At 39.8% G+C, this 23,232-nt stretch overlaps 1 protein-coding gene across 6 annotated transcripts in view; it reads right to left on the bottom strand.

Annotated features, from left to right (window-relative positions):
* Positions 1-7,061: 7,061 nt before the first annotated feature.
* LOC140694720 (uncharacterized) overlaps positions 7,062-23,232 on the bottom strand; it is a 153,367-nt gene continuing 137,196 nt past the window's right edge. For 3 of the 6 annotated variants that reach the window (XR_012070327.1, XR_012070322.1, XR_012070323.1), the window contains exons 2-3: positions 10,499-10,684; positions 7,810-8,020 (exon numbers count right to left, since the gene is read on the bottom strand). The gene's annotated coding sequence lies outside the window, so the exon portion shown is untranslated. Of the gene's footprint in view, positions 7,173-7,795; positions 8,021-8,549; positions 8,611-9,803; positions 9,948-10,498; positions 10,685-23,232 lie in introns of those variants that run through there. The other 3 variants (XM_072957831.1, XR_012070324.1, XR_012070318.1) reach the window with 3 other exon arrangements.

Below are 23,232 nucleotides of genomic sequence, written 5' to 3'. Positions count from 1 at the left end.
AGAGCTCCCAGATCACACATCTAATACCTTTTCACTTTACCCACAGCTGAACTCATCAGTTTTCCCCCAAAACTCCCTCTGCAGCTTTCCGTCCTCAGAACACAGCAGGACCATTATTTAACTCATTAATCCACCCAGAAACCTGGGCCTTACTCCATCCTACCTTCACAGACAGCATTGATCCTTTCATTTTAACCACCAAAACATGCCTTCAATCTGTTCGCTTTTACCCACTGACTGTCCTACCACTCAAGAGGAAGCCACCAACACTGCGCACCTGGACTCATGAGTCTCCCAAGTGGCCCCACAGCCACTCTTCCCTACTTTAGACAAATGGGATTGTGTCACTCCCGTGCTTTTTGGACTCTTCAGACCCAATTTTCTTAGAAGAAACTTCAATTTCTTCACCTGGTGAAGGTCTTTGCCATGAAACTGTCAGCTCAGGGAGGGCAGGACCCGCCCTCTCCCCTTGGCCCCGCCCTCTGGCAGAGCTTCAGCTTGGGAGGACCTGCTGAGCTAAATCAGCCTGTATTATAAACCTGGTCTTGAGTTCTTAGCAAACAACTTCACTTATCCATACAAATCCAACGTAGATTAGAAAGATTTTAGATGTTGAGCTAGACAATTGATTTGGGGATTTTGCACTGGCAACCTGCAAGTATATGTTCTAATGATTGTGTCTTGTTAAAACCACACACAGATTAAAGGAGTATTTGTGGAATGTCTTCGGAGTAAAAGGGACTGTACTTTTACAGATTTTATGTTTTATTACATGAACAACCAGGACAGGGTCACAAATGGAACCGCCTCAGAAGTGACAGAAGACAGGTGAGACGCATATAGCAACAGGTCACAAAGATGGTAAGAGCAAAGTTGTTTATCCAACCCCCGAAAAAATTCCTCCAAGAACAGAAAACTCACAATTTTGAAAATAAAATTCTATCATCTAAAGAAAGAAAATAAATAATCCTCTTCATCAGGGTTTCTAGATCTGACTGCAGAGTTATTAGCAGGCCATACTGAATCCTAGCACAGAAAAATCAGATGGACTAGTGGTGAGTAAGTTCCAGGAAAACGGCAGTAATTCCTCCACTTGAAAGAGGACACACACTCACTTGTTGAAGGTGACTGTAAACCGCATTCTGCAGAAATTCAGAAGATTCAGACACTGCTTCTACATGGTGATGACACGGAAGGACGGCTTGGATGCATGCTTCCAACTGAGTCACCGGCATTCTTACACAGCAGGGTGAAACGGAGGCCCTCAGCCAAGAGCACAGATGTTCCTGTCATGTATCCCAGATCGTGCCTCGGGGACTCAGTGTCCTGTAGCAGTGCGGCCCCAGGCGAGGACCCGCAGCGTGGTCCACGCAAGCAGGAGGGGCACTGTGCTTGAGAAATCCCATCCCCCATGGGGGCAAGACGGGCTGGTGGGGTTGTGTGAACCTATAAATGCTCATAGAAATAAACCTGCATACATTCACGTGATAAAATTAAAAGTAGCAGGCTATTTAACAAAATTTCAATTATCAGTGTTAATTTTACCATTCCTTTCCTCTTGTCCCCTGCACTCTGAGACAGGCTTAGGCTCTCTCACACATGCAGCTCTGATGCAATAGTTGTGAAGTTATTTTACTTTGCTGCAAGTGTCTTCGCTCCCAGTGTCACTGTGACTGTCGTCTCTTAACACAGTCAGATATCTTCCTGGATCTCTCCCTGAGTTCCTTGCTCCTGCTTCTCAGATCCTGAGATAAAGAACAGGTGAAGGCACATGACTGGAAAAGTCAATGTGGACTTGACCAAAGTCCTCAGTGACCCCCTAGGTGAGTGCTGCCCACCCCTTACCTTCGATTCTCAAGGTTCTGCCCAGGGTGACATCCAGACAGGAGAGATTCCTGGGCCCAATTAAAAGCTGTGTGGCTTGGGTGCGGGGAAATGTGCAGGAGCTGGTTCCGTAGACGGTCACTTCCATTTCTCTGCTACTCTCTCTCCCGAGGCCCTGCTGCCAAGCCCCCAGGCTCCCTGATCTTCTGTCTTTCTCTTCTACTCTAATTCAAGCCCTTTTCCTCTTCCTTTATTCCCTGATTATCCCCAGCTGGAGTGATTTTCCCATCACAGATTCTGAAAAATTTTCCTGCAGCTGAAAAACAGGTCTCCAGAGGTCAATGCCCATATGGTGGTTCCTGAAGAGAGCCCCTGGCTAGGGGGACCCTCACCAACACTCACGGGGCATCAGACATGTTGCAGGGTCGAGCACCCCCAACAAGAGTTTGCTGTGACCCCAAAGCACGCACAGCATCCCTGCTCACTAAAGTGTAGTTTTAGTCCTTTATTAAGAAGCAAAAATAAAAAAATTGCTCATGTTTCTTACTAAAATTATTTATGAGGTAGAAAAAGTAATTCTAATAGAAAAGAACAAATTTCACTCCATGTTAGATGTGTTCGTCTGACTTTAAACCTGTACCTTGTTTTCTAGGCTCAGACTTGCTGTTTCTGCACCTTTTGTAAAAGAATGTTGCCTTTAGCCTGAAATACCCAGGAGGGCCTATTCTCCGGGCTCTGATCTTTAAGGATATTAGCTCTTCTACACTTATGTACAGATGGCAAGTTGCAAAAAAATTCTTTTTTTTGGAGGTTATACGGGGGCACCATAATTTGACCCACATGAACAGCTGCAGGAACAAAGGGTTTCAAATAGAAACAATTCGTACAGCAAGAAGTTTGCAACAACCAGGCACATCCCCGCCGCTTTTTAGTATAAAAGGAGACTGAATTCTGCCTTGGGGAAGAGAGTTCTACTGGATATCAATATGCCATTTTCTGGGTCTGCCGTCTTTTCAAATAAAGTCACTATTCCTTACTCCAACATCTCATCTCCCGATTTATTGGCCTGTCATGCAGCAAGCAGAACGAGTTTGGACTTGGTAACAAAGTGACTGCATTAGAGGTAGTATGTCTCCACTGTTTCCTCATTTCCAGAATGTCACAACTTATCAGTTTTATATGCTGTTTAACAACACGAACAAAAAACCTATTATACGGAACTGATTCCAAGAAATAAAATTATTTCTACTCCTTCAAACATTTTCTTCTTTTTATTTTGTTTTGTTATGCTTATTGAAAAGAAAATAAAAGTCAAATCATTTTATTTCACGTATTTTTTAAAGCTACATATTGTAAGTACTACAAAGATATTTAAATTGCAATAAAAATTGTTCATATATTAGTATAAAGATATATACACAATCAATGCAGATTAGGAAAGGAGTAGATATTTACTAAAAATCCACTGCACATCCAGTCTTTTACAAGCATATCCTAGAATATAAGCTCTATTACCCCGGAGTCCCCCACCCCCATTCTCACTGCGGAGTCCCTTAGTAATCAACTACCAAGGCACCAGCATAGAACCATGCAATCACTATTTTAGGTATAAATGAGAGTATTAGCTCATTCAATTCTGAAACAGAAACCTTAAAATAAATACTGAACTTATTTACAGATAAACAAATTTGGACACAAAAAAGTACAGTTTCTCCCCCAAGACACAAAGATAATAATTGGTAAAGGCAAGATTTGAACTAATCTGCCTGATTCTAAAAGCTAAGGTGGAAATCCCCTTTGACTTTGGAGGTAAAGCAGCACAACCTATCACCCTATCATTGTTCAGATCTAACTTTAGACAGCCTGAGACAGCACCTCATTCCTATGGAACTCGAGGGCAAACAATAACAATAAGGATTGTATATTCAGTATTATCTTAAGTCTCAATTATATAAAGTGTCAGCAGATCAGCAGAAAACTCTGGGAAATATGAGTGGGTCCAGAGCTTTTTGCTGATAAGAAACTCATTCTATCAGGACAGAGTGACCTTCCCATGTGAGGCCTCATGTACATAAACTAAAGGCAGCTGAGCAATGAAAACTAGCAAGAACATGGAACTCAAGCAAGAAGGATGCCTGCCATCCCCTGCCCAGTTGCCTCTTCACCCACGTGGACAAGATGGCAGAAGATCCAGGTTCTTGTCCAAGTGACAACATAATGGATTCTCACCCATGAAATGTTATGACTCTATGCTGTCTTAAGTCCGTTCCAACTAAAATATGATAACACCAATATCTCAGCAGAATGTCTATGTCTCCACTTTCTCTCTTCTATTAGGAGACTATATCTATGGCTACAAAGCCGCAATTCAATTAAAAACACCATGCACGAAGCCTGGTGAAAGTCTGTGTAAGAGACATTGTTCTCACGCTCAGTGAGTGAAAACTAAGAAAAAGTGGTCCTTCTCCCTCTGCAAGTGGGAGGTAGCCTGATTGTGTGTGTGTGTGTGTGTGCACACGTGTGTGTGTGTAAATCAAATACAACGTATTCTGGGATGTGCACAGATTTTTTTTTATGTTACTATTATTTCGTGAGAATGAGCCTACCTTTAAATTAATTTGAATCTATTATTCTGAGAGAGTCTCAGGCTCTTTTGGTGGAGGATGGGAAAGAGGAAAGAAAAGGAGGAAAGATGTAAATGAAGCAAAGCTGTAAGTATACTGCTAGGGAAAGGCAAGACATTAATTTTGTTCCTACTTGCATCACACACAAATTAGGGACTGGCTTTCCCACATGTCTTGTCAAGCACTGAGTTGCAGAAGAACAGGCAACAGCCCTTTTCTCACTGAGCTTGTGACTGTACGTGACATCTTATAGACACAAATTATTTAACCTGATCAAACACTCTAGCAGCAGGCTGTAATTCTCCTACTTTGAGAGACAAGGAAACAGGAAGTGAAAGAGGGTATATAGCTTGACCAAAGTCAGAGGACAAGTAAACTAAAGAGGATGAATTCAAACTCAGATCTGAATGCAGAGTCTGAACTTCCCACTCCGAGGGCTGGAAAATCCTTAACACACAGGGTCCCCAGCTCCTCTGCATTGTTCCTGGCACCAAGCATTTCCCATGGCGATGGTCTCCAGTTCTCAGACACAGCGCTCTGTGCAGCCAATAACCTCCATTCGACCTTGATCATCTACCTGCCACGCCCACCAGGCTTCACCATACAGGCAGGAAAGCTGGCTTTCAAGTGCATACAAAGCCACCCCTGGTCTAACCTGGACTCTTCAGCAGCTTTTCCAGCATAAAGGCAGCCATGAAAGTGCTCACAGTTTGTACATGAGCCACACTACCTCTCTCCATCTCTCTCCCCACCTATACTACTTAGCTATGACCATTTTGAGAATCTTGGAAACAAATTTTTAAAAACAGAAAAGAAAGGATTGTGTATCGAGTACTTAATACTTACAATTTTAAATGAGAAGTTACAAAGTGAGTATTTACAAACCGAATCTGCCTTCCTAGGTGTCAGTTTTAACAGTTAAAAAATATAATAGCAAAAATTTCTCACTTAAAAAATTAACAAAAACATCAACAATAATCTGGAATAAACTCAAAAACAATGCCCATGTTGTATATGGAGGAAGTACAGGACTGTACTGAGGGGTAAAGTAAGAAGTGTGAAAGTAGAGACATCAACCTTTGTATGGAGGAAAACAGTTTTGTAAAGATGTACGTTCTCCTAAAGATAATTCAAAATTACTAAAAAATCCCATGACAACACTTATCCTTTTTTTTAACTTGAAAAAATTATATTAGAATTCTTCAGGAAAAATGAAGTCATAATACTAGCAAAGAAAAATAGGGATTGAAAAGCAAATCAAAAAATTTGCACTGTCAGATATTAAATAAATTTTTACAATATGTAAGATATAGTGCTAGTGTAGGAAAGTAAGATTGACAGAAATAAATCATGAGCTCAAAAAGAGACTCTAGTGTACATAAGTATTTTTACAGGTAGGATTTCAAATTAAAGAGCAAAGTAGGAATTCAATAATTGTCTTGGGACAATCACAGAATCCCCTTGAAAAAACAAATTCTATTCCGGTCAAAATGACCGCAAGAAAAATTACAGAAAGTGATGTAAATATTAGAAAGTACTAATAAGAGCAAATACAACTCTTTGCTCATATCAATTCAGCTTCTCCTCACTATGACAAGCACTATTATCATCTCCATCTTAGAGATTAAGAAAACCTACAGAAGAAATTTATACCATTATAAGAAAGCATTTCTAAGAATAATATCAAGAATAAAACCGAAAAAGAAGACATTTACTATCTAAAGTTTATTTTGGGCCATAACAAAAATGAACCTACTGAACAAAATGAAAGGCAAAAAATGACAAGGGAAAGCTCTGTGATACATGTTGATGAAGACAAGGGGCTAATGTTCATAATATACATAGAGCTGTCACAAAGCAACAAGAAGCTCCCTCACTTAAATATTTGCAAAGGACAAAAGGGATCATTCACTTTTTAAAAGTCAGATGGCTAATGAGTGAAAAATGCTCAATACCACACTGGTCATAAAGTGCAAACTAAAACAATGAAAATCATTTTGCTCATCATATTGGCAAATATTTTTAAAAGATATTCTAGCTAGTGTCCATCTTTGAGACAACAAATTGTGAGCGATCTTTTGGAGGACGACATGTCAATGGATATGTAAACCCTGGAAAACGTGTGTACACACAGGCTGAACTTCACTTTTAGGAATCGTTTCATTTACAAAAAGAATCAGTTCAAATAGATGTACTCATCAGAGAATTTACACAGCACTGTTTACATTGGTGGGAAGAAAAGCTGAAGTGGAATCATACCCACGGATAGAGAATTGGTTACATAAGTTATTCTACATCTTTTCATTCCCCACAGGAGAAGGAATTTCTAGATTCACTTGAAAGGAGCCTGTGATTTATGTAGTTGTCCCATCCAAGGACTAAATTTCCAGAAACCTTAACTAAAGGAATACTTATACAAGATCACAGGAATGTTTGTACAAGAAGGATGCCAGTCAGACACCCTTTCTGACAGTGGAAAATGGAGAAAACTTAAGTGTCCACCATCAAGACAATGATGCGGTAAATCACGGTGAGCTGTGGCCACTAAAGTTCCGGTGTTTCGGCGTGGTCCAAGGCCTTGTCCACAGTTCTCTCCCACGAAAGGTGTCCTTGCACAAGAGACCAAACCTGCACATCAGGAGACCACTCTACTCTATCTGAAAGGACCGGGTGAGTCTGGAGGGAGAGGACGTCTGTGATATATACCTGAGTGAATAAACTGAGCTGCAGAAAACATATAGTATGGCCTTATTTTTCAATAAAGCATATATACACACACATATACATAGATTTCTCATATACGTTTATGTATGTGTATATATATATGACATAGGCATAAAGGTCATGAAATATATACTCCACATTGTCAGCAGTTTTTACTCTCAGGAAAAAAGGGGAAGGGAAGTAGGGGACTTTCGGTACCACCACAGTTCTCTTTTCAGTATTCCAGTTAAGTTTACTTGGAATATAAAAGTTTACTGAAGTCCAAAGTAAAATGGACGAGGACTCCACAAGACAGAATGCTATAATGGTCATTAAAAATCATGCCAGCGGAGGTAGAATACTGTAAAAAAAATTGTCATAAGCTGAATGGAAAATGGAGGTCTCCACACAGCAAACAGGCACACAGTGCTTGCTGGTTTTTATGACAGAGGTAATACACACTGATGAAAAGAACAGAAAATAGATTTTAAAGTGTTAATTATTATCTCTGAATACTGGGAACAGGATAGACCCTTTTGACCCTTTTTTCAGAATTTTATATTAAATACACATTATTTTTCATCTGAAAAATGCATTTTTAGATGTCTAGTAACACACATTGGAAAAAATACATGAGTACTTACAGAAATAAATAACTAGGAGACACCGAAGCACCGTCACACAGTGCAGAATGGGTGATCCTGAATAACACCACGCAGTTACATAAGGACTCAAAAATTGAAAGCACCCGCTGTAACAGGGCGCGTCCCCCTTCCATTTGTCAGTTGTGTCTTCAGGGCTGAGGCAGTTCTGAGCACGGCCAGTGTCAGTGCTGGTGTCTGGATGGATGCCACTGGAGGTGAAGGCACCTGCAAGCCGAGAGGAAGAACAGAAATCATCCTCTGCTTTTTCTGTCTTGTTTCTTTTCTCTTTTAAAGAGAGGCGGAAATAAGATAAACTGAATCTTCCCTACTGAAATTTCAGTACTGAAACAGTTTTTATATTGTTCACAACTTATATTCTGCCTATAACTGTCTTTTCAAAAAAGCATTATATTTATTAAATGTTAATTAACTCAGTTAATTAACTACCTGTTGAAACCTATTAAAGAACATGAAATGCACTACGTGAAAGCACCACACCTGCAGTGACTAGCACAGCTGTTTTGACGGCAGTGCAGTCAGCCCCCACCATCACGTGGCCCTGAGCTCCTGATGCTGGGAAGAGAGCACGCTGCTTCCTCAGGCGGAGAGAAATGGTAAAAGTATTTTCTGAAATCTACAACACTGACAAAACATAACTGCTTAATCCCAGGCTCCTTTGAGGCTGTCATTTTCCGTTTCTGGCCAACACCCGTCAATGAGCAGAACCACCCCATTCCCGAGTCATGGGACTCACGTGGGCAGCAGTTTTGGAGAAATTTCCAGGTATAGAATGTAAACCAACTATACATAAAACTCTGAAAAAGAAAAGATGCAATAATCTGATTTTGGAAGACACTCAATATATTCTCCTAAGCCTTAGTAGTTGGAAAGTCTGGGCTTCTCCTAAGCCACTTATTTATTTCACAGACTGTAAGCATCTCCCACAAACCCTGTTTCCCTGTGTCTGCTGGGAGCCTCAGGCATATTGATGCTGTCTATCTTATAAGGCACAAGGCAGAGGCGTGTGTCTCACGCCTGCAAATCTCACACAGGCTCAACTGCAAGCCTCACTGTCTGAAATTGGCCCCATTTTCTCACCTGTTTATTTGGTATCTGTTCTTCTGTAAGCTGCCTGAAATGCTTCTTGGAACAAGTCAGAAGAATGAGTGGGTAGAGAAATGGACAGATGGACAGGTGAGAGATGGGCAGACAAACAGGGAGACTCCAAGAGAAGGGGAGCAAACAAAATTTCCTATGCAAAACCCTCTTCTAGTCAGGGAAGAAAACCACCACAAAGAAATGTGAAGAGGCAGGTGGCTTAGGACTGTTTCCTGGATTCCATGAAAAGTCACACCAAGAGATGAGAGGGTAGAAGTATAAATAATAAAAGATAAAAAGCATGCATGTTTGAAAAATATATCTACATTATGTACTTTCTAAAGAATAGATTCAAATCAGCAAGGCCCAATAACCCAATTCTTGGGTATTTACAGAAGTGAGAATCCCATCTCCAATCCACAAGGCATCCCTTCGGAGCACTGAGAGTCTACACGGTGTGGTCATAAAGGCATCACCGCAAAAGCTGTGCTATCCTGCACTTACGAGGAACGAGCAGGTGTGCTCGGGCTGCCTACTCACGTCATTTACACCCCACAGCACCTCTACGGGGTAGGGATGCCTAGCGAACCCCATCTCTGCAGGACAGAAAACGAGTCCAAGAGAGGCTAAGCCGATCTACCATTTCTCCATCTCACAGGACTTGTCACTCCAGAGCAGGAATCGAACTCGGACCCACGTTTGTAACCACAGTACTACCGTAATTTATGTGCTTTTTGTGTGTATAATACATTTGTTTCTGGCATGAAAGGATATTTAATAAATGATCGGTTGTCTTGTCTATCTCATTAGCTCACAATCTTTATATTTTTGAATTGTACCCTTCCCCTGGAGAAATGAACGGAAAGAGCGGTGGTCAGAATGAGGTGGGGCTCCATTCTTTATCTGTTACCTCATCTCATCCAAGTCCCCAACCAGGGAGAAGGAGCAAAGGTTTTCTTCATCTTTTAATGAGAGGGCTCCAGTGATGGTGACTTACTCAACTCCAAAACCGAGTCTGGGGGAAGGGCACATGCAGCAACGAGAGCAGTATCACCTGTAGGAAGGCGAAAAGAGCTCAGGGGATGGCTCAATGGGTCAGCCTGATTTAATTTCAATCGATAATACAATAACACACTCTAAAAAATCTAGCATGCAATGGATTTGCTCTTTCTTGACATCTAGCAAGTTTCCACAGCCCACATGTAACATTATCATGAACTAGTGAAAGGATGAGTCCACAGACAAGAAAAATCAATGCCACAGGCACGCTGAAACCCAGGCTGGAAGAAAGGAAGGGAAAGGGCATAGTTAAGAAGAGAGGAAAGTCTGGGAAAAAGACATCATCACAAGGACTCTCAAGCATCATCCAGCAATCATATAATCATTCTTTCAAGAGAGAGTTACTTAGGTCCTATTTTGTGCGAGATTTTACAAAGGGCAAAGAGAGACCGCAGCGTCCATGGTGGCAGCAAGTTGCGGGGCTATAATACAATTCTAATCCTGGTACCTTGCACACTTGTCCTCAGTATAAAGGCAAAAAATAAATAAAATAATACTATGTAAACCATACACATTGCTGAAAACAATTAAAGAATACCTAAATACCTGGAAAGACACACCACGCAGATTCCTGGATCAGATGACAGCATTCTTGGGATGGCAGTGCTCTCCAGAGCGATGCATACATACAACGTGGTCTCGATCACAATCCCAGCGGGCTCCTCTGCAGTAACTGACTAGCTGCTGCTACAATTCATATGGGAATTCGAGGGTCTCAGTAACCAAAACGTACTTGAAAGAGAAGTACAACGTGAGAGGACTTGTAATTCTCAATTTCAAACCTTACATCTGTATCTCCAAGTGAGATTAGAGGCCATTTTTAAGTTATTATTTTGTTTATCCTTATTTTCTAAATTCTGTACAACAAATATACCTGTTAGAATAAGAAAAATAAAAAGTAAGTTATCTTTTAAAACATGAACACCGATTCATTCATTGGGAAAAATTATTTTAACTCTAAAGAAGTAAACAAATATCTAGTGAAAAAGGACTACTTAAAAACAAGTGTGCATTTACAATTTTCATAAATTGAAAACTGAAAAGCACAAACACATCAAGTTTCTAGGGAGACTGGTGAAACATATTAACAATTATTTTAAAAATTCTTATTGAAAAATGAAAACTCAAGAAAGGGAAATTCGTGATTTACAGCCAACTGCAAACACATGGAAAGCAAAGGCCTAGAAATCACAGTTCCTTTAACTCTGCTACTAACGGAATAGGAGAGGAAATTCCTCACTGAGGGGACAGTGGAATCCCATCCATAAGATAGAATACACAGTACAAACTGCAGTAATATCGGGAGTGAATAACTTAGAAGAATTCTGAAGTTATAACATTGCTGAAAAACTATAAAAAACACTGACAGGCAGATTAAAACACACAGTCATATATATTATATAGAAACATATGTAGTCTGCTCCCATGTTGCATAGAAATACAAACATATTTGTTCATTTATGGGCACTTATGACTTTATCCCTGGTAGAATATTTCAACTAAATCAAATAATCAATATAACACTCCTCTTGTCAAATCTACTTGATAAGTTACTCTGCTATGTAACCATAAAGTGTCTAAGATAGATCTAAAATTAGTGAAAAAGAGCTTTGTATGGCTTCTTGAATTTTCTCAAATTTCCAAGCTTAATTTTAAAATAGATCTGAGCAGTATTTCTATATTATCTTTTCCCTTGTGAAATGAACAACACAGTCTGTTGTCAAAATTCTGTGCTTACAAATATTCACGAGCACAGTATCCTCACAAAACTGCTGGACAGCAAAGCACTATCCAGACACTGTGACCAAATAAATGAAACACAAGGAAGACAGTGACCCTATTCTGGAGGGCTTATAGTCTGTGTCAACACTAGGGTTTTTACTTGATTGGTTTGATTGGGTAGCAAAATAAAATCAATCAAGTACTTTCTTCTTTGAGTGTTCTGTAAGTCATGACTGTTTTTAGTGTCATGAGCAGGAAAGACTTAAGCATGACTTGATTAGGTCAACTAGCAACAATCATCACTGGAGAGTGAGTAATATAGAAGTTAACTGATAGCAATGCTTCTGCCTACATGAGCCCTATAATAAATCTACACTGACATCCGAAAGGAAAATAAGGAGATGAGGTCCCCAATGAGAAAACAAACTAACAAGAAATCAAAAAAGGAAAGATGTTTTCATTAATGATTCCAGGCAGTAGTGGAGCATGGTGGTGAAGATCACATATTCTGGGGAAAAACATGAGGGGTCTGAACTCCCACAGCACTGGGTAGCTGTGACACTGATATTTCAGTGAAATTTTCTGCACCTCAGTCTCCTATCCAAAGACGGGGGAAAACAACCGCACCCATCTCCTAGACTGTTTCTACAAATTTAGATATTTTATACATAAAAGCTTAAATAAAATACTTCAGATTTAAAATAATACCCCAAAACACATGGAACAAAGAAAACAGAGATAAATTGGAGTTCATCAAAATTTAAAACTTTGCTTCAAAGGGCACCATTCAGAAAGTGAAAAAACAACACACTAGAGAAAATTTTTTCAAATCATTTATCTCATAAGGAATTTGTATCTCCAAATGAAGAAAAAAAACCCCTGCAACTCAACAATAAAAAGGCAACTCAATTAAAAAATTAATAAATGTTCTGAAAAGGTATTTTTCAAGAAAAACATAGAAATGTCCAATAAGCACAATGAAATGATGTTCAATAGCATTAGCTGTAAGGAAAATCAAGTGAAAACCACTAGGAGAAGCCGCTTCACACTCACAACAATAGGTTATAATAAAAAAAATGGTAACAAGCACTAATGAGGACACAGAGGAAGTGGAGCGAACAGCCCTTGCTGGTGAGGACGTAACACAGCGTGGCCACTTTGGAAAACAGCCTGGCAGGGCCTCAGAGAGTTGAACATTTCGTTTCTGACTTACCCAGCAATTCTGCTCTCTGGGCACACACGTAAGAGAACTGAAAACAAATATCCACATAAAAAATCCCACATGAGTGTCCACGGCGACATTACTCATCACAGCCAAAAAGCAGAAACAACCCAAATGCCTATCACCTGGTGAATGGGTAAACAGAGGGGCCCAGCCATACAGTGGAATGTTATTCAGCAATAGCAAAGCATAGAATAGTGACTCAGGCCACAACATGGACAAACATTGAAAACGTTACTCAGTGTGAAAGTAGTCGGTCACAATAGACGGTTCCACTTACATGAAGTGACTCGATTTACATTAAATGTCCAGCACAGGCAAATCCACAGAGAGAAAAGTGGCTCCTTGGGGCTGGGGGAGGATGGGGAAGATGGGAATGTCTGCTTATGCATACGGGGCATCCTGTTGGGGGGATGAAAATGTTCTAAGATTGAATGGGATGCACAATTCTGGGCATAAAGTAAAAACCGATGTACATTTTAATGGGTGAATTGTATTAAAACTGTTAAGAACAAAAGCATCTCGGGGCAGTACCTTCCAGAGTAAATGCAAATTGCTAACTTTTATTAGAGGAAAAAGAAACTGCCCTCAGCATGAAAGCAGGAGATCAGCAAATGTGAGTTAACCGAAATTGGACAAGAGCATTTCACTTGAAACAGTTGCTGAGTGTACACGAAATATTCAGAAATAGGAGAATCACCTTGACATCACGAAGAAGCATTCTGCTTCAAATGCAGATCAAGGATTCGGCAAGCCCTGCTGCCAGAAATGAGCAGAGAAGAATCCTGATTCATAAAACTAGCACCAGAGCCAACAAGGAAATGGTGGTGAGGAAAGCAGGCGGCGAATATCTGGAAGAGTTTGCTACAAATATTTTCTCCACCGAAAATTTAAAAATAAAATGAAAGTGATGAAATGCTGTGTTGACATCACGTGAATGGGCTTCCTTCGGTGCTCGACTGTTCTGTAACCCAGATTGATAGACTCAGGAGAATCAGCATGGCTCCTGAGGGTCCCCAAAGGACTGCCCACCAGCACGCTGACCACCATCACATCTGCCAGGGTTGAATTGCAGGGAAGAGACCAAGTTCTGAAAGGTACCGGAAATGTTGACAAGGGAAGAAAAGGATGAGTTTAGTCCTGGGACAGAGGCAGTGTGAGCAGAGGCCAGAAGGCTGCAGGTGAACTGCAGTAGACCTGGGGCAGGAAGGGATCACGGGGGAGCATATCTCAATTCTCTTCTGTCTCTCCCTCCGGTAGGAGAGATAAAGCCTGCATCCTTCTCACCTGGAACTGTGGGTTCTGGCTGGCAGAAGTCTTACCGACACGGAATGATTATTCAAGACTCTGTGGAAAAAGTCAAGAAATCGAGAGGGAGTAGGGAGCCATCTCCATGAGCCTCTCAAATGTTCCCATATTTATTGTGTATAATCAAAGGAAAAATTCGTTAACAGTTGTGAGATAGTAAGGAGGAAATTCGGGAAAGACAGGATGAGGCAGAGATTGTAGAATATACAATGAGTACAAAGGCTTAGTGTATGTTTAGGGAAGTCATGGGGTGAGGGGAACAAGATACACTTTTAGATATGTTCATTACAAAGCACACCACCAGACCAGCCAGGTCTTTGTTTTGAGGATAATAGACTAACAACACACAAGCCCAGCGTTTATAGCTGAGGGTCTCGGTCCTTGCTTTGCAACCAGCAGAGTGCTACCTAAAACCTCAACTACACAAGCAAAGCATTGTCTCTGCTTTTTAAGGAAAGGAGACTGGAGTGAAGATGCACAGGAACTTGCTGGCAAAGCAGTACCAAAGCATATTTTTTCTTCTTAAAGTTCAGAGGCGACTGTGCTGTGTTATAATTTGTTAACCCAATCATGGGCTCCCACATGGAACCATTATGGAGGACACCCTAGGATGACTAATCCTGGATGTGGGTCTCTTCCTGCCATCTTCAGCCACTCTAGCAGGGTCTACGCACATCCGAGAATAACGATCCTATGGAACCACCCACTCTCTTAACTCCTGATGCTTGAAACTTAATTTTAGCTCTACACAACTTTCCAAAGAAAAGTTTCAGAAATAAAAGATATAATATTCCTTTTATATCTCATCATATTACTGATTTTTCTGATTGCTCTCTGCTGCTTCTACTTGGTAAAGCACCTCATTCTGCAGCTGAATTCAGTAATTTCCATTGTGCATTTCTAGCCAGTTTGGGCTAGCTAAATTCTATTGGTCAAATATCGATATACTTAATTGATTTCTTTGTTCATCAATTTCAGCCAGGAGGAGAGGGAGTGTCACTCTTTTCCTCAGCCCACCCTCAACACTTTTCTCATCAACTCAGGCCTCCTGAAAACAAAACAAAGTATTTTTTTCCCTTCTACTCTTTCCACAAACACAACAGGAAACATCAGTCTGGAGAAAGTATTCAACACAAATTTTAAAACAAAAATCTATAAACCTGAAGCAACTCCATCTCCGAATCATGATACACAATGACATGAGAGTAATGTGTCAGGCACAAAGCATGAGGGAGCCTGACTACCTGATTTCTATTCTTCAAAGGAAGGAAGATTTTCGTATTTTTTATTATCATTCTTGGTCATTGTTTCTGATTATGCCAAAAAATAGTTTATGAAATAATTATGCACTGCAATAACAGATTTTTAATGTATCAATTTTAGAAGGCATTCAGAGGGGATAGGAAAACCCACCTCTGTAAAAAATGTAAAATTTCTTCCCCTGTTAAGAACACGTATACAAAATGCAACAGAGAATTCAAATTCTTGTGGAGAGGATCAAAACCACAGAATCAAAGCAAAGTCATTACAATGAGTCAATTTAAATTTCACTGGACAAACATGCTCAATGCATACAAATAATTTTAAAGGCACACTGCAAACCATTCACTTAACGATCTGCAGGCTAGAGGAAGAATTTCCCTCTTGAACAGACAACAGAAATCAGTAGGTTGTCCCACCAAACCAGGAGCAGAGAACAATCAGGTTTTTAACACTTTTGATAAATCAGCATGTTCTAAAGATCAAAATCCAGAAATTTTAAACATTCATTCAAACCACAATGAAACAAGCACTTAAAGAAAAAAAAAACACAAAGAATCTAAGCACAGAGGTCATTTAGATAGATCAATGAGAATTTCTTGTACCGCTGGAAGAAAGAACAGGCTATAACCTTTTACTTGAAAAATAAAACTTCTTTTAAAGATAAATGCTAAAACATATTTCATCTTTCATGTTGCCTTAAAAAATCTGAGGTACTTGTATCTGATCAGAAAAGCAATTCTGAGTAATATTATGTTACAATTCAGTGCCAGTTTGCTCTAGAAGAAAAGAGAAAAGTTACTATTTCTCATTCTGCACAGTTTAAAGAACCTCCCTGTCTCTATATCCTCCCATTTCCTAAGCTCAACCTCCCTAACCCTTCTGAAACAAGTATGAGAAGTCTTATTCCCAACATGCCAAATGACAAAAGAATATCAATTTATTTATGTAAATATATGCCTACACCTTGAAATGGAGGAGAAAGTTATCAGAATTCTATATGGAACTTCTTTCTATCTTCCTGATATCACACACACAAACGTTCACACAGACACAGACACATACCCCCTGGATTACTGAGCACTTCACAAGCTTAGTACTTACAACTTGTAGAAGATAACTTTGTAGTTAATTTAAAATACAAAACTTTCAGCTTTTGAAAGTCTTCATCATCTGCTAAACCATCCAAATATCAAAGAGACCCAATTAGCCTTCTCTGTAGAATGTAATTTCCCTTGATGGCAAAACAGACCCTAAGAAGTACTGGATCAAAGATTCGTGTTTATCACTACCTATGATCGTTTTTAAGCACATTAACAGATTCAGAAATGTATGTCTCATCAACATTTATTCCTATTGAAATAGCATACGTGTTCAATTGTCTATACAGTGACTAGGTCCCATGATGGTGTTTAAGAGCTATTTTGTGTATAGCAATATTTATATTCAAGTGCAGAAAAGGAGGGTGTGTTTTACTCAGTTGTAGAGCACCTGCATAGCATGCACAATGTCCTGGCTTCAGTCCCCAGTACCTCCAAAAAAATAAATAAACTAAGTGCATATTTAAAAATAAGAATAGTGCAGCCACTATGGAAGACAGTGTGGAGATTCCTCAAAAGACTAGGAATAGACTTACCATATGACCCAGGAATCCCACTCCTGGGCTTGTACCCAGAAGGAAAACTACTTCAGGATGACACCTGCACCCCAATGTTCATAGCAGCACTATTTACAATAGCCAAAACATGGAAAATACCTAAATGTCCATCAACAGGTGACTGGATAAAGAAGATGTGGTATATTTATACAATGGAATACTTCTCAGCCATAAAAACCGACAACATAATGCCATTTGCAGCAACATGGATGCTCCTAGAGAATGTCATTCTAAGTGAAGTAAGCCAGAAAGAGAAATAAAAATACCATATGAGATCGCTCATATGCGGAATCTAAAAAACAAAAACAAACAAAAACAAAGCATAAATACAGGACAGAAATAGACTCATGGACCGAGAATACAGACTTGTGGTTACCGGGGGGGGGGTAGAGGGTGGGAAGGGATAGACTGGGATTTCAAAATTGTAGAATAAATAAACAAGATTACACTGTATAGCACTGGGAAATATACACAAAATGTTATGATAAATCACAGAGAAAAAAATGTGACAATGAGTGTGTATATGTCCATGAATGACTGAAAAATTGTGCTGAACACTGGAATTTGACACAGCACTGTAAAATGATTATGAATCAATAAAAAATGTAAAAAAAAATGAATAAACACAGGGAAATATACACAAAATGTTATGATAAATCACAGAGAAAAAAATGTGACAATGAGTGTGTATATTTCCATGAATGACTGAAAAATTGTGCTGAACACTGGAATTTGACACAACACTGTAAAATGATTATAAATCAATAAAAAATGTTAAAAAATAAAAATAAAAATAAATAAACAAAGTTGCAAAACAAAAAAATAAGAATAAAGTTATAAAAAAACGCAGACTAAAAACCACTGCAACCTAGGTACTACAATTATACTAAAAAAACAAGTGTTTCTATCAAATATTCACTATATGCCAATCACAGAGACAACCACAAGTCACCCCTGAAGCTTCACGTGTGATTCTCAACAACCCTACTAAGTAGACACGGATGAGAAACCCGGCTCTGCGGATGAGGAGACGGAGCTCAGAGGAGCCGGGGACGCTGACCGTCCTACTCCGTGTGACACCGCGTCAGCCCAAGGCAAGCGCTGACAGTGCTGCACTGAGGGGACACCCAGCTGCATGGACCCTTGGGGTACTGGGGAGTCCCAGAAAACACTAAAAATTTTTCAGTGAAAAACCAGCTCAAATATATTACACTGTGCCGCATCCCTTAAACAGGGAACGTGAACGAGACCTTTTTGATGCGTCCATGTTCTTTCTGCCATCATCAGTTACTTGCACTCACTGCGTCACCAGTGATGATCTGGACCCCATATGAAGTGCACTCAGATGGCAGAGCTTTTAATGCTGTTTTATGAAGTTTGTAAGACTCTGTCTATGCCTCACACTGGTGGTCATCCATCACTTCTCACCATTGTGGACGTACCACCTGAAATCATTCCTTTCTGCTTTTTAAAATCCCTTCATCTACTCCAGACTTTTCAATAGCAAAGAAGCAGCTAAACCACAGACAGTGGACAGCTTTTCACCAAATGGACTCGAACAGCCCATCTGACTACCTGGAAGCCCTTTTCTTCTATTAAACCCACTTCCAGGTACTTCATCATTTTCTGATTGGTGGACTCGGCCTCTGACTGGCCTACTCAGAGAGCTCCCAACCTCACATCCAGGGGTGGGAGAGGACCCTGCTGTTGGGGGAAATCAGTGAGGAAGGTGGACATCCTTCAGCCACGTCTGCATGGGTAGAAGTGCCACAGCGTGCTCAGAAATTATACCGTCATCACCCCTGGGCTCCCATGGACTGGTTTCACATTAACCAAAGTCATGAGACACTGATGCAAGAAAACCAGAAACTTAGCTTATTAATGTAACAGAAGACGTGAATCTATGAACCAGACTGAAATATCAGAGTTCAACCATGAGTACATTTTCTCCTCCACTGCCCAATAACGGGCAGGCAGTCACATGGCAAGCATGGACAGAAACGGAGCAGGAAGGGTTTCTAGATTAACTCAATGAACTAAATTTCTATTATATGAACAGATCTACTGCCCAGAAGACAATTAACGCCAATCACGGTGCACTCTCCGTGGACAGCGGCAAGACATGACTATGAGCACCCATGTAACTCTCCTTTCCCTGTCCTTTATAGGCTAACTGATGCACAGAGGTACAAAGATTCAGGGATGCTGATAACGCTAAACACAAAAAGCCCATCTCTGGGAGCCTCAAAACCAGACAGCCAGGGTTTAAATACCAGCTCTGCCAATTACTAGTTCTGTGATTTTGCCAACTTAATTACCCTCTGTGTGCCTCAATTTCCACACTGTAAAACTGGGATAACAATCAAACCTTCCTTACTCGCTTGTTGAGAAGATCGAAGGATTCATTTCTGTAAAATGCTCAGAAAAGAATGTAGCACATTTTGGGTGTTCAACAAATGTCAACTTAATATCAAAGTGATTTACAAGTCTCCCCTCTAATCATCTTATGTGTTTCCTGGCTAGCCTAAGTCCCAAAGAACATCCTTATTTCTCCTTTTATAAACAATTGGGGAGTACCCTTATGTTCCACCCCACCACCTGTTTAAACTGAGGGAGGGGATGCCTCCTAACCACTCTTTTGGGCCATGGAGAGTGCTTCTCCCTTCACACCCCTGGCCCCTGGCCCACAGCTAGCACTCATCACACTAACAGAGTGAGGTGTGAGTCCGGGGAGACAAGCGGGGCATGTGAAACCCTTCCTTTCACTCCAGTGTTGGTCACCATTGGGAAGCACCTGGGATGCTCAGCTCCATGGCAGGAAAGCCCTGTGCATGAAGGGGCAGGTCCTCTCAAGGGAAGGCTCGCTGTGGCCCAGAGCTACATGGGACAGGGTGAGTCTGTATTTCTGGGACACAGTATCATGACACGCATTTTCCCACAGCCTTGAAGTTCATGAAGAACGTGGCTTCATCAGTAACAAAGAAGACATTTATCGCCTGTCTACTCTTTTGTGTCATCTCTCAGTTGGCTGCTGGAGACAACATGTGTATAAGTATTGGATCTCCTTAAGCCCCAAAATATATGAAGCAACAAATAATTCTGTGGCTTAACATTGGTTCAGGGCGACTGTGTAACTGTCCTGACTCTGCTGATGCTAAATTATGGGTATAGGAACTATGGAACCTCCTCAAATATCTTTCATCATAAAAACAGCTCTTCTTATTTTCCTGTTTCTTAGTAATTGCCAAAGACTCCCAAATGATGGCTTCACACAAAACAGCAGCTAAAGTTTAAGAGCCCTCTTGACATACTCACTGTGGTAAACACTGCACATAATTTCTAATTCTCACAATTCTACAATTCATATATGAATGTCCCCATCTTACAGACGAGGGAAAAACTCAAAACGAACTGTCTCAGCCTCACGTGGCTCAGTGGCAGCACGTGCAACCAAACCCAAGTCAAAAAACTGCACCCCTTCGTATATGTACCAAATCTCCTACCACCTATTAACACACAGCGGCGGGGTCAAAACTCAGGGAACTCAATACACTTTTCACCTTTAAGGTCGTCCAGATGCCGCTTCTAGCTGTTTTATAAAATCCCGGCTCACTGGTTTCTAACACTAGAAGAAAAGCCCGATTTTCCCATTGCTTGCACAGCAAGTCTGAAATGTTCACAGTGAGATGACAGAATAAATCTAAGATATAAGCAGAATAACTTTTCCAGGTAGACACACATAAAAGACATTGGGCTCTTCTGAAGCATTAAGTAAAGAAATCAAAATAAAATAAAGTTATTTAAGCCTTCTTTTACAAACAGGAATGTTAAGACTGTAAGAAGGTGCAACAGTGCCACCTATGGCTAAAATGACCTTCCAGGTTGCCGGGAAAGATGCAACACAAAAATTGCCTGTAGGATCAGAAAGGAGAATCAGATAACTTAAAGCTTATGTAGCATATACTGCACTTTGATTCGGGGGAAGGGAGGGATATTCAGTATTTAATTTGACACTGCTAATACTCCTGAATATAAACAGAAGACATAGGCTCATGGAAACTCATCTTAGAAGAGGAAAGAATCCAGTTCAGCCACTTCATTTTACAGGAGGGGAAACTGAGACATGGAATGTGTCCTCCTGGCAATCGGCAGCAAAGGCATCCTAGGCCTCATGTCTTGCACTGTAGCAAAAACCAACAGATCTGTACTACGCCTATGTTCATAAAAGTCACGTTTGTATTTTTCCAACAGTAGGTTATCTAATATCTTGCAAAATACTTCTCAAAGATCCAGGATATCATACAAGTTTGTCGACATACAAAAATATTTATTTACATAATAAAACAGCATGAGCTTTATTCTCTCTATTAAAAAAGTAATGTGTCAAATCAATGTTTTGATATTTTAAACCTGTTAAGAGTGTAGAAAAAAATCAAAATTTTCTTTAATCACAAAGAGAGGAGCTTATTCCCTGAAAATGATCAATGTGGATTTTACTAAACTTAATTGATCTGGTCAGAATCCCACGAATTTAAATATCTGAGTGGAGGGTTACACGGCAACATAAATTCTGATTTGTAACAATATATATTCTGTGTAAATAATCTTCAAGGTCATCTGATTAAGGCAATTTAACTAGTCCCTGTCTCACTAGAATGATACAGATTTCATTAAAACTTCATACTACACCAAAAAAAAATGAATCCTTGTTACTTTAAACCATATTCAAATATATCATACATATACATAATAAATATGCATCAGAAATAAGCAACACTCTTTAGTATTCAGAGTTGATCAATCTAAAATATCTGTCATTGTGACAGCACTTTTATTAAGCACCTCTTGTGTTCTTTGTATACAAGGCGTCTAACTCTCACAGTCAGACAAATTAAACAATATTACTAAAATTTCACAAATGAGGAAATGTACTTAAGCCATGAAAACAACTTACATATTCATCAACAGGAAAGAAAAGAGTAAAGACTTTACTTACAATATTCACTGACAATCTTTTCTTCCATATTAAGACTACATAAAACCAATTCAGTCTTTGTAAGTATTTCTGTAAATAAGGGCCACTAGAGAAAAACAAGTAACATCAATAGCAGTGGTTGGACTTTCAGAGCCCACTTCTCTTTTGCACTATAATTATTTTTAATGTTATGTTTTTAGTGCTTACAGAGCACTAAAATATAAAATTAACTTTTTAAGTAATTACCTGAGAATTATAAATTTGTGAAAATAAACAATTGTAATTTCTGCCACTCTGTCTCACCTTCTCAATGGTGTCTCTCCTTTGAAGGCATCATCAAGCTGAGATCACTAAACTCGGCCATTTATGGAGTCACAGGTGTTTGGGTAACCACTTAACGGGAGGCTGATTAGAGGAGCAATTAAGAAAGCATCCTGTGCAGCCTGGGTTCCAGCACCGAGCTAGCCACAGCCTGCTGCGTGTAATTTGGGACAAGCTGCTCCATCTCTCAATCCCTCAGCTGCAAAAAAGGAGACACTGATACCTACAATCAAACACCTGCTATGAACTAAAACATGAGGAAAGCATTTTATCCTTAGGTAGGTGTCCACTCACAGCGAGTTTGGTCATTATGATGATGAGGATGCCTGTTAATAAATTAAGCTAGACCACAAAGGAGAAATCACCTTAAAGGAGAAACATTTTAAGTCAATGAGCATTTCTTTTTGGATGGATTGCACAATATTCTATTGATTTTTTTAATAAACCAAATTTTGTCCATTAATTATAGATTTACAGGTTCATGGACAAGTCTCCAGAAAAAGAATTAGAGGCCTCTAAACTCCGTAAATTAAGAAAGTAAATTAAAAAAAAATCAGGGAGGAGGTTATACCTCATGTGGGAGAGTATGTGCTTAGCATGCATGAGGCACTCAGTTCAGTCCCCAGTAACTCCATTTAAAAACTTTGTTTTTTAAGAAATGGGGAATTAAAGCAAAAAGATGGAGGAATACAGACTTTTTTAGAGACTCATCTCAGATTTAAGATGGGGAAGATACCATCAATTTCTCAGAGGAAATTTTGAGGACTATGTAAACTGGATCTGAGATATCTAGTTCTTTAACATTATTCATGAAT

This window comes from Vicugna pacos, unplaced genomic scaffold (assembly GCF_048564905.1).
Source record: "Vicugna pacos unplaced genomic scaffold, VicPac4 scaffold_103, whole genome shotgun sequence".
Classification (NCBI taxonomy): domain Eukaryota; kingdom Metazoa; phylum Chordata; class Mammalia; order Artiodactyla; family Camelidae; genus Vicugna; species Vicugna pacos.
This window is presented reverse-complemented; position numbering and strand designations above follow the sequence as displayed.